The sequence below is a fragment of the Zonotrichia albicollis genome, chromosome 10 (assembly GCF_047830755.1).
Source record: "Zonotrichia albicollis isolate bZonAlb1 chromosome 10, bZonAlb1.hap1, whole genome shotgun sequence".
Lineage (NCBI taxonomy): Eukaryota > Metazoa > Chordata > Aves > Passeriformes > Passerellidae > Zonotrichia > Zonotrichia albicollis.
In genome coordinates, this window is record NC_133828.1 from 2,541,830 (window position 1) to 2,555,947 (window position 14,118).

The 14,118-nt window shown below is 45.1% G+C and overlaps 1 protein-coding gene across 2 annotated transcripts in view; it reads right to left on the reverse strand.

The window, feature by feature from the left end:
* MBD5 (methyl-CpG binding domain protein 5) overlaps nt 1-14,118 on the reverse strand; it is a 150,414-nt gene that overhangs the window by 114,131 nt on the left and 22,165 nt on the right. The gene's annotated exons all lie outside the window — the stretch shown is intronic.

Consider the following 14,118-nt stretch of genomic DNA (forward strand, 5'->3'; position numbering starts at 1 on the left):
TCTGGGGGGTGTTTTGTTCCTCTCTCCCTGTAATTTTTATTTTACTCCATCCTATTGGTTGAAAATTTAAATAAGTTTCGGACCTGAGCTCCATCTCGGACACCTGCAGCAGATCTCCTGAATTGGTGTTGGTCCCACAATTGCTGCCTCCATGAAGAGCTGATGGGTTTTTTTAGGGAATGTTGACTTATCATCTATCCCTTAATCAGAGGAAAAAAAGCTTTCTAAATTCTGAGAGCTGTTCCAATTGTACTCAACCTAAACAGGATCCCATTCTAAATTCCCACATCCCTTTTAGAGCTGCCCAATTAAAGCTGCATAGAAAGATGAGTGGCCTCAAAATGGAAGGGAAAAAAAGCCATTTTTAATGATGTTTTATCATCAGTGATAAACAGAACTACAAAAAAACCTGTTTGGGCTATACACTTAATTGTGCAACATTTTCTACTACATATTTTACCTGTAGTAGTTTGGTTTCTTAAATAGGAAAAAAAAAAGTTTTTTATTCTCAATTCAGTGTTTTTCCTCAATTTCCTCAATTGATGACTACAAACACATAGTTCAGGATATTCTTAGTTTTTCCTTGTTTTTTAAAATCCACCACTATATTTATATAATATCCACTATTATATAAAAATATATATCTATTTTATATAAATATAAACCTATATTTATATATATAGGTTTATATTTATATAATATACATTATATACATATAATATATTACATATAACATATATATTTTTATTTTATATAAATATATAATATATTTTATATATTATATATTATATATTATCATCTTATAATAATATTATTATAATATTATAATATATTTTAGATATATTATTATATATTATATATATTATTATGTATTATTATTATATACTATAATATATTACATATATATTATATATTATTATATATTGTATATTATATATTATATATTATATATTATATATTATATAGTATATAGTATGTAGTATATAGTATGTAGTATATAGTATATAGTATATATAGTATATAGTATATATTTATATATATATATTATATATAAAACAAGAATGAACCATCTTATCCAAAGTCCTGAATGCTAAGTTAGAGAAGAAGTTCGAGTGCTGGAAAATCTTGAATATGGTATTAAAATCCTTAAACATGGCATTAAAATCCCTAAATATGGCATTAAAATCCCTAAATATAACATCAAAATCCTTAAATTTAGCACTAAAACCCTTAAATTTCGCACTAAAATTCTTCAAGATGGCACGAAAGGAAGCTGAAATGAGCATTTCTGTGTGTGCTCTGCCAGGGCTGCCTGGGCAGGTCAGTCACCTTTAAGGCTCAGCCCTGTTTTTCTCCACGTTGTTTCTCAGAGCATTCAGTGAAAGCTGCGCTGTGCATTAATCCCTGAGCTGCCACCAGCTGCCAGCCCGTCCCCACGAACCAGATGGCCCCGAGTGAGGGAGGCCCTTTCTGCTCACAGCTGCCAGGTCCCCGGGGTGCCAGCCCGGCCTGGGGCACACAGGGGGCGCTGGGCACAGGGATGTTCCTGCTGGGCTCAAAGCTCTTCCCTGATAGGGGACACAGGCTCTGCTCATGGCCAGCTCCTCTGCTCTGGAGGATGAGGTGGGTTCTCCTGGAAGAACTTGAATTAAAAGCCACAGAGAAGCAGAGTGGAAATCCTGCAGCCTGCAGTGGCGTTTATTGCCCAGGATAGAGATTTGTGTTACTGCCTTTAAGAAGCTCTGCAGGACTGGTTGTGTCTGAAGCTCTGTACCTGTTACCAGGTTTTGATGTTGCTGCTGCAGGATGAGGTGGGTTCTCCTGGAAGCTCCCAGCTCAAGCAGCCTGAGCTCTCCTTGGCACCTCCTGTGTCTGTCGGGCCTGGCAAAGGTGTTGGGAAAATCCTCTCAGCTGCAGGTTGGGAGCTGCAGGCAGGGGCTGCTGGGCTGTGCTGCAGCTGGGAGAGGAGCAGGGCAGGGCAGGGACTGGCACTGGGTGTGCCCTCGGTGAGACCCCACCTGCAGAGCTGCCCCAGCACAGCAGGGACGGGGGCTGAGCCCGGGTACAGCCATGAGCTTCCAGCTCTGGGTGTCCTGAGGGACCTGGAGCTGCTGGAGAGAGCCCAGAGGGATCCACGGAGCTGCTGCAGGGCTGGAGCCCCTCTGGAGCCAGGCTGGGAGAGCTGGGAATGTTCCCCTGGAGCAGGGAAGGCTCCAGGCAGAGCTCAGAGCCCCTGGCAGGGCCTGAAGGGGCTCCAGGAGAGCTGAGAGGGGCTGGGGACAAGGGATGGAGGGACAGGAGCCAGGGAATGGCTCCCAGTGCCAGAGGGCAGGGATGGATGGGACACTGGGAATTGTTGGGAATTGGGAATTCCAGGCTGGGAGGGTGGGCAGGCCCTGGCACAGAGAAGCTCTGGAGCAAGTCCTGAGGAGGCCACGGAGAAGCTCCAAGAACTGGGGATTCTCTCTGGGGACAAAATGCAGCAAAATAATTGTTCCAAAATCTCCTTTTCTTACCCCTTCCTGCCTTCTCCCCATGGTGTCTCCCAAATCCTGATGCTGGGCCAGAGCAGCACATGGAATTGTGGATGATGGCTGGAGAAGGGAAGGCTCCAGGCAGAGCTCAGAGCCCCTGGCAGGGCCTGAAGGGGCTCCAGGAGAGCTGAGAGGGGCTGGGGACAGGGATGGAGGGACAGGAGCCAGAGGGCAGGGATGGGTGGGACACTGGGAATTCCTGGCACAGGTTCCCCCATGGCTGCCCCATCCCTGCAATGTCCAAGGCCAGGCTGGACAGGGCTTGGAACAACCTGGGACAGTGGAAATTATCCCTGGAGGGGGCTGGAACAAGATGATCTCTACGATCCCTTCCAACCCAAGCCATTCCATGATTCTACAATAATTCTACGAGTTAGACACTTTGTTCCTTACAAAGTTATGCAGAGCTGGAAGACAAATCTGAGCTGTTCATGTCAAACAAGGCACTGCACGTAGCGCTGAGCCTTGTCTTCCTTTCATCTAAAAAAAAAAAAATCCGCCCCAACAAACCCCAAACAAATCATGTTGGAACTTCTCTAATTACAAAATCAAACATGAAATTTCTCCTGTGACATTTTCAATACTTGCAATGATGAACTCCTGTGATACACAGGGAGTATGACAGAAAATCATTCTGCAAGTTCACAAGTGATAAGCTCCCACCCTTTTTGGCACATCTCAGCTCTGATAGCAGTCAATTTTTTCCTCATTATAAATGGGAAAAGTAAAGATATCACGCAAAGGCCACTTAAAAGCAAAACAAAATAAAGGAATGCAAATTTATATTGGTGTTATCCAAGTGCCAAGAAAGCTCCGAGCCTGCTGATCTTCTGTTTATTGCTCGCATGTTCTGCTCTTTGCCTCAGCCGTGTGTCTGCAACACTGAAAACTTCAAAAAGTGTCTTTTAAAAGCTGACTTTGAATCCTTGCGAGCGTGAGTCAGACATCATTTACATGGCTGAAATTTCACCGAGCCACTTGGAAATTACACCACCACAAACCCTCGTCAGGGAGAGTCGCTCGCAGCCTCTGCCTGCGCTCAGCTCCTGTAATCCCGAGCCCTCTCCCAGCAGGAATAAATTTCCCTTTCTATTCAGGGCTGCCATCAGGCACAGATGCGGAGGGTGGGCTCGGAGGGGAGCACAGGGGAAGGAAGTGAGAGCGCAGGGAATGCGCCCCGGACCTTTCACCACGGACCATATGCTCCCCTGGCATCCCAACACGTCCTTAACAAGCACACAACCTTTTCCCACACTCGTTTTGTGCAGCCAGACTGCTCCAAACACACCTCCTCTTTTCAATTAGCCACGCAAACGTGGCAGGGAGCTCACAGAGCCCCGGTGCCCGTTAATGACGCGCCGAGGGAAAGGGGAATGGGAGCTCCAAAGCAGCTCCCACTCCTGCACAGCCACTCCAACACGGGGCAGCAGCAGTGCTGCCAGCTTGGGACTGGGAATCAGCAAAAATAACTGCACTGAAAGCAACCCAGCCCTGGCACAGCTGCCCAGGGCGCTGCTGGAGGCCCCATCCCTGGTGGGATTTAAAAGCTGTGGGGATGCACTTGGTGGCTTTGGCTGGGAATGGTGGGACTCCATGGTCTGAGTCCAGCCTAAGTGATCCTGATTCTGTTTTCCAGCCTAACTGATCCTGATTCTGTTTTCCAGCCTAATTCATCCTGATTCTGTTCTTCTACCATGTTCTTCCTCTTCACAATTCTAGGAAGGGATTTGCAGGGTTCTCTCTCCCAGCCATTCCTCTGAGACCACAACATTCACTCCTCCTGCCCACTGACATCAGGAAAAACCAAAAAGAAGAGAAAAGATGTTTGCAAATAATAAAAAACAAAGAGAAAGAATGGTTGGACTTGATGATCTGAGTCCAACCTAAATGATCCAGATTCTGTTTTCCAGCCTAAATGATCCTGATTCTGTTTTCCAACCTAATCCATCCTGATTCTGTTCTTCTACCATGTTCTTCCTCTTCCCAATTCTAGGAAGGGATTTGCAGGGTTATCTCTCCCAGTCATTCTTCTGTGAGAACTCCTCCTGCCCACTGACATCAGGAAGCACCAAAAAGAAAGGAAAAGCTTTCCTTTTTACAAAAAAAACCCTTTCCAAATAATAAAAAACAAAGAGAAAGAATGGTTGGACTCGATGGTCTGAGTTCAACCTAAATGATCCTGATTCTGTTTTCCAACCAAATTGATCCTGATTCTGTTCTTCTACCATGTTCTTCCTCTTCCCAATTCTAGGAAGGGATTTGCAGGTTTATCTCTCCCAGCCATTCCTCTGAGACTGCAACATTCGCTCCTCCTGCCCACTGACATCAGGAAAAACCAAAAAGAAGGGAAAAGCTGTTTGCAAATAACAAAAAAACAAAGAGAAAGGATGGTTGGACTTGATGATCTGAGTCCAGCCTAAATGATCCTGATTCTGTTTTCCAACCTAAATGATCCTGATTCTGTTCTTCTACCATGTTCTTCCTCTTCCCAATGCTGGGCAGGGATTTGCAGGGTTCTCTCTCCCAGTCATTCCTCTGAGACCACAACATTCAGTTGTTGCTCCTCCTGCCCACTGGCATCAGGAAACACCAAAAGAAAGGAAAAGCTGTTTGCAAATAATAAAAAACAAAGAGAAAGAATGGTTGGACTCCATGATCTGAGTCCAACCTAAGTGATCCTGATTCTTTTTTCCAGCCTAACTGATCCTGATTCTGTTCTTCTACCATGTTCTTCCTCTTCCCAATTCTAGGAAGGGATTTGCAGAGTTCTCTCTCCCAGTCATTCCTCTGAGACGGCGACATTCGCTCCTCCTGCCCACTGACATCAGGAAACACCGAAATGAAAGGAAAAGCTTTCCTTTTTACAAAAAAAAAGCTTTCCAAATAATAAAAAACAAAGAGAAAGAATGGTTGGACTCGATGGTCTGAGTCCAGCCTAAATGATCCTGATTCTGTTTTCCAACCTAATTCATCCTGATTCTGTTCTTCTACCATGTTCTTCCTCTTCCCAATGCTGGGAAGGGATTTGCAGAGTTTTCTCTCCCAGCCATTCCTCTGAGACCACAACATTTGCTCCTCCTGCCCACTGACATCAGGAAGCACCAAAAAGAAAGGAAAAGCCGTTTGCAAATAAAAATCAAAGAAAAAAAATGGTTGGACTCAATGGTCTGAGTCCAACCTAAATGATCCCGATTCTGTTCTTCTATCATGTTCTTCCTCATCTTCCCAATGCTGGGAAGGGATTTGCAGAGTTTTCTCTCCCAGTCATTCCTCTGAGACCACAACATTCACTCCTCCTGCCCATTGGGACATCAGGAAGCACCAAAAAGAAAGGAAAAGCTGTTTGCAAATAATAAAAAATGAAAAGAAAGAACTTCCATCCTCCTCCAGAGGCTCCACAACTCCCAAAAAGTCTTGGAGATGTGTCAGGGATCCAGAGCCCTCCAGGTGAGGCACAGGCACTGAGGATTCTGATGACAAATTCTGATTTTTTGTTTTTTGAGAAAAGCTGTTCTCACACTAAGATAAGAATGCATCATAGTTATCTGTCCAGAGAGGAAACACAAATAAGGGATATTTGCAAAGGATGGGCTGGCTCTGAAGATTTGAGGAAGGGGCAGAAAAATATAAGTTTTTTTTCCTTTTTAAAGGCCAGCTGAGTTTTGTCATCTCCTGTAAGGCAACAACCAGCACAGCTCTCAAACCTGGGCAGACTCAACTTCTTCACCTGAGCACTGTTCACTCTTCTGACAAACTCAAAATCCACTAAAAATTACCAGTTCTCTGTCCATTGGAAAAGTAAAGGGATATTTGGGCCACTTTTTTTTACAAACCTGGATTTTGAGACTGTTGACTTCCCATTTTCATCTTTTAAACTGAGTTATACATACCTATACTTTCACTCAAAGTATTTTACTTTCACTCAAAGACCAAAATTTACTTTCACTCAAAGACCAAAATTTACTTTCACTCAAAGACCAAAATTTAAAAGACCAAAAATAAAAAAAAATCAGTCCAATTCAGTATCCTGAGCACCAAACAAGTTTTCACTAAAACATTAATTTCTAGAGATGCTAAATAATCTTATTTGAGACTAATTTTTTTCATACTCTGTTGATACCTGGTATTATTCAGACAGCATAGTGACAACCATGAAAAACATTCTGCTTTCGGTCTTTTCCTTAGATTAAGATCCCAGCCATTAAAAATGTCTCCTGAATTGTCCTTCCTTACTCAATTTGTAGCACAAAAATGACACAGAGCAGCAGAAGTTTCCCTTATTATTTTTTGCTGTTAATTCCTCTCATGAGTACAGTGATGTGCATAATGATGGTGCTTAATTATTACCAAAATCTTAATTCTCCCTGCCCTTTATCAGACCAATCTCTGTTTGTAATTTTAGCTCTGACCAAATAATTTCACATGGTGAATTTAACATTTCATCCGTGATTTAAAAATATGATCCTGCTATTCCTGAATCCATTTCAAAATTCCCACTAAATTCATCTACAAATTCCTATTTATCACCCAGACATGACAAATGGCAACAGGACACACCCACCACAGGAGACTCTAAAGTCTCTTTTATTTCACTATAATTCAGGGCACAAGTAACATAATCTTATTTTCAGAGACCACAGCAGGAACAGATTTCTAATCCCAACTCTGCCACTGACTTGAGCAAGTTATTTAATCTCTCTCTCAGCTGCCACTTGGCAAATGACATATTTTTGCTTTGCCTTTAAGTACAATGAGGCTACAGCAATAGATACAGCCTTGAATCCATTTAAAAATAAAAAAATAAAAGTACCACAAAAGATAAAAACCAAATCAAGTGCTCTGAAGGTATCATAAAATAATTACAGCAGAGAATAACAACCTAAGGATATTCAGAAGTGAAGCTTCCCTTCCTACTCACAGATTTTCCCAAACAGCATAAAAATCGAGATGTTTGTCTTAATGTTCACATTGCCTGAAGGAAAAAAAAAGGAAAATCAAACCCAAAAAAACAACCTTACAATTTTTTTTCCTGCTGCTGCTTTGCCATTCAGGGAGGTTGGAGGCAGAGCACTGAATTCTGTTTGTATTCCTGGAACTCCAGGCTGCTCTGGCACACATTTGAAAGGTTATCTTTAAAACCAAAAGAGTTCAAAATTGATCTTTTCAAGCTCAAATGTACTCCTGCATGGCTGGGGCTGATGTTGCACTGTTTAAAACGAGAGAATGAGCAAGGGCTGGTGTTGAAATTCTGTTTTCACAGAGCTCTGCCCATTTGTGTCTCCTTCCCTCCTCCCATTTTTTACCTTCCCGTGGCCAAGGCAGCCCTGGCAGCACCACAGAACTCAGCCAAGATTATTTTTGTCATGGAAAGTATCATTTACATAATGGCTAATTAAGCACGTGACCCCAGCAAAGAATCTCTCCAATATTCCACAAAAAAAAATCTCTCCCCAGCACCTCCAGATCATTGAGGAAAAACTTACAGTGGATTTATTCCCTGTGACACTGGTAAACAAATTAATGTGGGATTTAATTGCTTTGTCTCCTCAGCTCGGGCTTGCTTTTAGCAATATTTATCTGGAATTATTATCTACAAAGACAACAGATTGTAATTGAGCTTCTAAAACTGATGGGGGTTTGAAGTTGACAACTGTCACCATTATTAATCTGAATTTCACTTGAGGGGAGAAGAATGCTTGATCAAGGATTTCTGCAAGGAAGGCTGCTTTTCTGCTGTCTCATGTTTCCTGCAGTATTGTACTCACATGCAGGGTTTTTTTTTTTCTCAGAGTTATTTATTTATTTATTGCATTTGTATAAACCACTCTGGTTCTTTTCTCCCAAAGCAAACCAGAAATCCATCTTTAAGCAATCTTTTTTTTTTTCCCCTAGTGAAACATAAAATAATCAAATCTCTGCAACACCTGATCCATAACCATCACTGAGAAACAAACAAAACAACTCAAGTAAAAAAAAATTTCCTTAATCATGATTATACAATTCCTATTGCCTCAGCACTATTAGCAGAGACCATTCAAAAAGCCTAAATACAAATATTAGTGTATAAAATAGCAATAACCCATCTGGCTTGCATTAGCTAAAGCAAAGTTTGGATGGTGGAGAGCTGAAAAATGATGACAACATGAGCTATGCATTCCTGAAAGACCTATACATTTCCCAAATTCCTGTCTGATTCCAGCATCTCTCCCAGCTCCAGGAATTCCACACACAAAAACCCCTCTGCAGGTACAAACCACCACTCTGACACTGCCTCTCTGAAGCAGCTTCAGCAGGATAAAAATAAATAAATCTGCATATTTAAAACTGAAGATACAAATAAGGAACCAATGTCCCAGCCAGGACAGGATTAGCTTTTAAATTCTGATTTTTACCTGAAGGCCTTTTCCCTTCCAATTTTGAGATTTACAGCAATAAAATGCATTGAAACCTAGAAGTGAAAGTTTCTTTTCTTTAAGGAGAACCTCCTGATTCTCCTAGGGAGAAGCAAGTTCATAGTAATGTCATGCTCTGGAAGCATATTTGCCAACATATCAATAAGTTAGTTAAGATATAGTGATTAATCTAATCTGACTTTTTTTTTTCTAGACTAAATCTCCAGTCAATGTCATAATCTCCTCTAAAGATTGACATAAATAAAGTTTACATCACTTTTCAAAACCTCCATGCTGGCTGGAGGATGGGAAAGGAAGTAGGCAAACAGAAAGATGTTTGGATATTTGCCAGTGTGAATATGAATGACTTCAGTAAACCTTGGTTATTTTGGACTAGAAATGTTTTCTCTTTTTAGGACATCATGACCACAGGCTGGAATTACAGTGGATTAGACACGTGGGCATGAGAAATTGCCTGGGAATTGCAGTGGGGAGAGGCCAGGCAGGGCTGTGAGGGGCTGGCCATGGCAAAGAGCCCAGCTCAGGCTCTCACACACTCACCTGTGCTCAGGTGATGGCACCATGGCACGCTGGAATTCAATATTTGATGAACACAGGCTCATTTCCCAGCTCCCAAAGCCAGGCAGGGCTGTGAGGGGCTGGCCATGGAAAAGGGCCCAGCTCAGGCTCTCACACACTCACCTGTGCTCAGGTGATGGCACCATGGCACGCTGGAATTCAATATTTGATGAACACAGGCGTGCACGCTCATTTCCCAGCTCCCAAAGCCAGGCAGGGCTGTGAGGGGCTGGCCATGGAAAAGGGCCCAGCTCAGGCTCTCACACACTCACCTGTGCTCAGGTGATGGCACCATGGCGTGCTGGAATTCAATATTTGATGAACACAGGCGTGCACGCTCATTTCCCAGCTCCCAAAGCCAGGCAGGGCTGTGAGGGGCTGGCCATGGCAAAGAGCCCAGCTCAGGCTCTCACACACTCACCTGTGCTCAGGTGATGGCACCATGGCGTGCTGGAATTCAATATTTGATGAACACAGGCTCATTTCCCAGCTCCCAAAGCCAGGCAGGGCTGTGAGGGGCTGGCCATGGAAAAGGGCCCAGCTCAGGCTCTCACACACTCACCTGTGCTCAGGTGATGGCACCATGGCGTGCTGGAATTCAATATTTGATGAACACAGGCGTGCACGCTCATTTCCCAGCTCCTACAGCCAGGCAGGGCTGTGAGGGGCTGCCCATGGAAAAGGGCCCAGCTCAGGCTCTCACACACTCACCTGTGCTCAGGTGATGGCACCACGGCACGCTGGAATTCAATATTTGATGAACACAGGCGTGCACGCTCATTTCCCAGCTCCTACAGCCAGGCAGTGCTGCCTGCCAGGAGCAGGCACAGCAATAAATCCCTCATGAGGTACCAACACAGCCAAAGAGCCTTCAAACTGAATCCCCCCGTGCTGTCCCTGCCCTGGGGTGCCTGGGGATGAAAAGAGGGACAGGGGAAGGGAATGCCCTGTCCAGGTGAGGGAATGCCCTGTCCAGGTGAGGGAATTCTCTGTCCAGGTGAGGGAATTCTCTGTCCAGGTGAGGCTGGCTGAGCCCAGGCTGCAGTTGTGAGGGACAGACAGACAGACAGACAGACATGACCCAGATTCCCTGTCCCCAGCCCGGCACAGTGAGTGGCTCCAGCGTGTCCCAGCCTGTCCCTGTGCCCCAGCCTGCCCCAGGCACACTGCAGCACCCCAGACTGCAGAACCCAGCTGAGGGGAATCCTGCCCACGTCCAGGCCAGCCCTCCCTGCACAGCCACCTGAGCACTGAGATGAGATCTGGCTGCCAAAGGCTCAAGGCAGAGTCCTCTCCCATCTCCTTTGGAGGTCTGGCTCTGCTCTCCATGGAAAGGCACAAACTCACTGGCAGCTTCTTCGTTTGCTTCTTCTTTCTTCTTCTTTCTCATTTTCTTCTTCTTTGCATTTTCTTCTTCTTCTCATGGCAGAGCTCCTCTCTTCCCATTTCCTTTGGAGGCCTGGCTCTGCTCTCCATGGAAAAGCACAAAGTCACAGGCAGCTTCTTCATTTGCTTCTTCTTTCTCATTTTCTTCTTTTCTTCTTCTTTCTCATTTTCTTCTTCTTTTCATTTTCTTCTTCTTTCTCATTTTCTTCTTATTTTAATTTTCTTCTTCTTCTCATGGCACAGTCCTCTCCTCCCATCTCCTTTGCAGACCTGGCTCTGCTCTCCATGGAAAGCACAAAGTCTCTGGCAGCTTCTTCGTTTTCTTCTTCTTTTTCATTTTCTTCTTTTCTTCTTCCTTCCATTTTCTTCTTCTTCTTTCTCATTTTCTTCTTATTTTCATCTTCTTCTTCTTCTCATGGCAGAGCTCCTCTTCTTCCATTTCCTTTGCAGACCTGGCTCTGCTCTCCATGGAAAAGCACAAAGTCACAGGCAGCTTCTTCATTTGCTTCTTCTTTCTTCTTCTTTCTCATTTTCTTCTTCTTTTCATTTTCTCCTTCTCAAGGCAGAGTCCTCTCCTCCCATCTCCTTTGCAGGCCTGGCTCTGCTCTCCATGGAAAAGCACAAACTCACTGGCAGCTTCTTCATTTGCTTCTTCGTTCTTCTTCTTTCTCATTTTCTTCTTCTTTTCTTCTTCTTTTCATTTTCTTCTTCTTCTAATGGCAGAGCTCCTCTCCTCCCGTTTCCTTTGGAGGCCTGGCTCTGCTCTCCATAAAAAGCACAAACTCACTGGCAGCTTCTTCATTTTCTTCTTCTTTTTTCTTCTTCTTTCTCATTTTCTTCTTCTTTTCATTTTCTTCTTCTTCTCATGGCAGAGCTCCTCTCCTCCCATCACTTTTGGAGGCCTGGCTCTGCTCTCCATGGAAAAGCACAAAGTCTCTGGCAGCTTCTTCATTTGCTTCTTCTTTCTCATTTTCTTCTTCTTTCTCATTTTCTTCTTCTTTTCATTTTCTCCTTCTTCTCATGGCAGAGCTCCTCTCCTCCCATTTCCTTTAGAGACCCGGCTCTGCTCTCCATGAAAAGGCACAAAGTCACTGGCAGCTTTTTCTTCTTCTTCTTCTTTCTCCTTTTTTCTTCTTCTTTTCATTTTCTTCTTCTTCTCATGGCAGAGCTCATCTCCTCCCATCTCCTTTGGAGGCCTGGCTCTGCTCTCCATGGAAAAGCACAAAGTCTCTGGCAGCTTCTTCGTTTTCTTCTTCTTTCCATTTTCTTCTTCTTCTTTCTCATTTTCTTCTTATTTTCATTTTCTTCTTCTTCTCATGGCAGAGCTCCTCTCCTCCCATTTCCTTTAGAGACCCGGCTCTGCTCTCCATGAAAAGGCACAAAGTCACTGGCAGCAGCTTTTTCTTCTTCTTCTTTTTTCTCCTTTTTTTCTTCTTCTTCCTTCTTCTTTTTCATTTTCTCCTTCTTCTCAAGGCAGAGCTCCTCTCCTCCCATCTCCTTTGCAGGCCTGGCTCTGCTCTCCATGGAAAAGCACACAAGCTGACAAAGTGGCAGCTTCTCCATTTGCTTCTTCTCTCCCATCCCCAGCACTGATCCCACACCTAAGTGCTTTTTCCCACTGAAGGATTGTGCCCTTAAAAATGCCAAAATGCTGAAGCCCTTTCTTATTAAAGCTCCTGGGCCAGAAAAGGCGAGAGGGAAAGATAAGGAAGGATGAAACACTGTTCACCCTTTAGAGTTTGGGAAGTTTATATGGGAAAACTGAAAATGCAAACTTCACTGCTCCTGAAGAGCATTGGGACAAAGCTCTCCCAGTTTATTTGTTCTGTCATTTTAATGTGAAAAACCCCAAAATGAGCCCCTGTGTCCATCAGATTCGTCACTGCAGAGCCAAGAGCATCCTGCTCAGGGATTCTGCATCTCAGCTGCACTGGCTCCAGCCTGTATCCTTTCCCAGCTTCCAAAGGCACTACAACAGATACCAACCACCCCTTTCAGTTCTTTAATTAATGGTATGGTGATGGTTTCAGATAGACACACCAGGAATTAAAAAGCAGCCGCCACACCTTGAGTTTCAGAAAAGGTTCTGGCACAAAGCTTCTCTGGGTTTACAAACTCGGCTTCCTGACACACCTGCAGTGTCTGTTTCCTTCCCAATTTGTTGGAGGGTTGTGAGAAATTCATATTTCTGTGTTGCAGAGCACTGAACACACAACTGGTGACTGAAAAGTCTTGGTAGGATCCAAATGGATCTTGCCAGGAATTATTGATTTCTGACTGGAGGTGTTCACAGGGGAGGTTCTGCAGCAACCTCACAAAATCTGTGTCATTCTTGCACCTGGGCTTTGCTGGCCAAGGGAGGAGGAGGAGGCTGCACCCAGCCCTGGGACACCTGCACAGGTCAGGGCAGCACCCTGGGCAGCACCAGGGTGTAAAAAGCCATGGAACTGGGTTGGAAGGGTCATTAAACCCATCCTGATCCACCCCCTGCCATGGCAGGGACACCTCCCACTGCCCCAGGGTGATCCAGCCCTGGGCACTGCCAGGGATCCAGGGCAGCCCCAGCCAGGAATTCCGAATTCCCAGTGTCCCACCCATCCCTGCCCTCTGGCACTGGGAGCCATTCCCTGGCTCCTGTCCCTCCATCCCTGTCCCCAGCCCCTCTCAGCTCTCCTGGAGCCCCTTCAGGCCCTGCCAGGGGCTCTGAGCTCTGCCTGGGGCCTTCCCTTCTCCAGCCATCATCCACAATTCCATGTGCTGCTCTGGCCCAGCATCAGAATTTGGGAGGCACCATGGGGAGAAGGCAGGGAGGGGTAAGAAAAGGAGATTTTGGAACAATGATTTTGCTGCATTTTGTCCCCAGAGAGAATCTCCAGTTCTTGGAGCTTCTCCGTGGCCTCCTCAGGACTCGCTCCAGAGCTTCTCTGTGCCAGGGCCTGCCCACCCTCCCAGCCAGGAATTCCCAATTCCCAACAATTCCCAGTGTCCCATCCATCCCTGCCCTCTGGCACTGGGAGCCATTCCCTGGCTCCTGTCCCTCCATCCCTGTCCCCAGCCCCTCTCAGCTCTCCTGGAGCCCCTTCAGGCCCTGCCAGGGGCTCTGAGCTCTGCCTGGAGCCTTCCCTTCTCCAGGGGAACATTCCCAGCTCTCCCAGCCTGGCTCCAGAGGGGCTCCAGCCCTGCAGCAGCTCCGTGGATCCCTCTGGGCTCTCTGCAGCAGCTCCAGG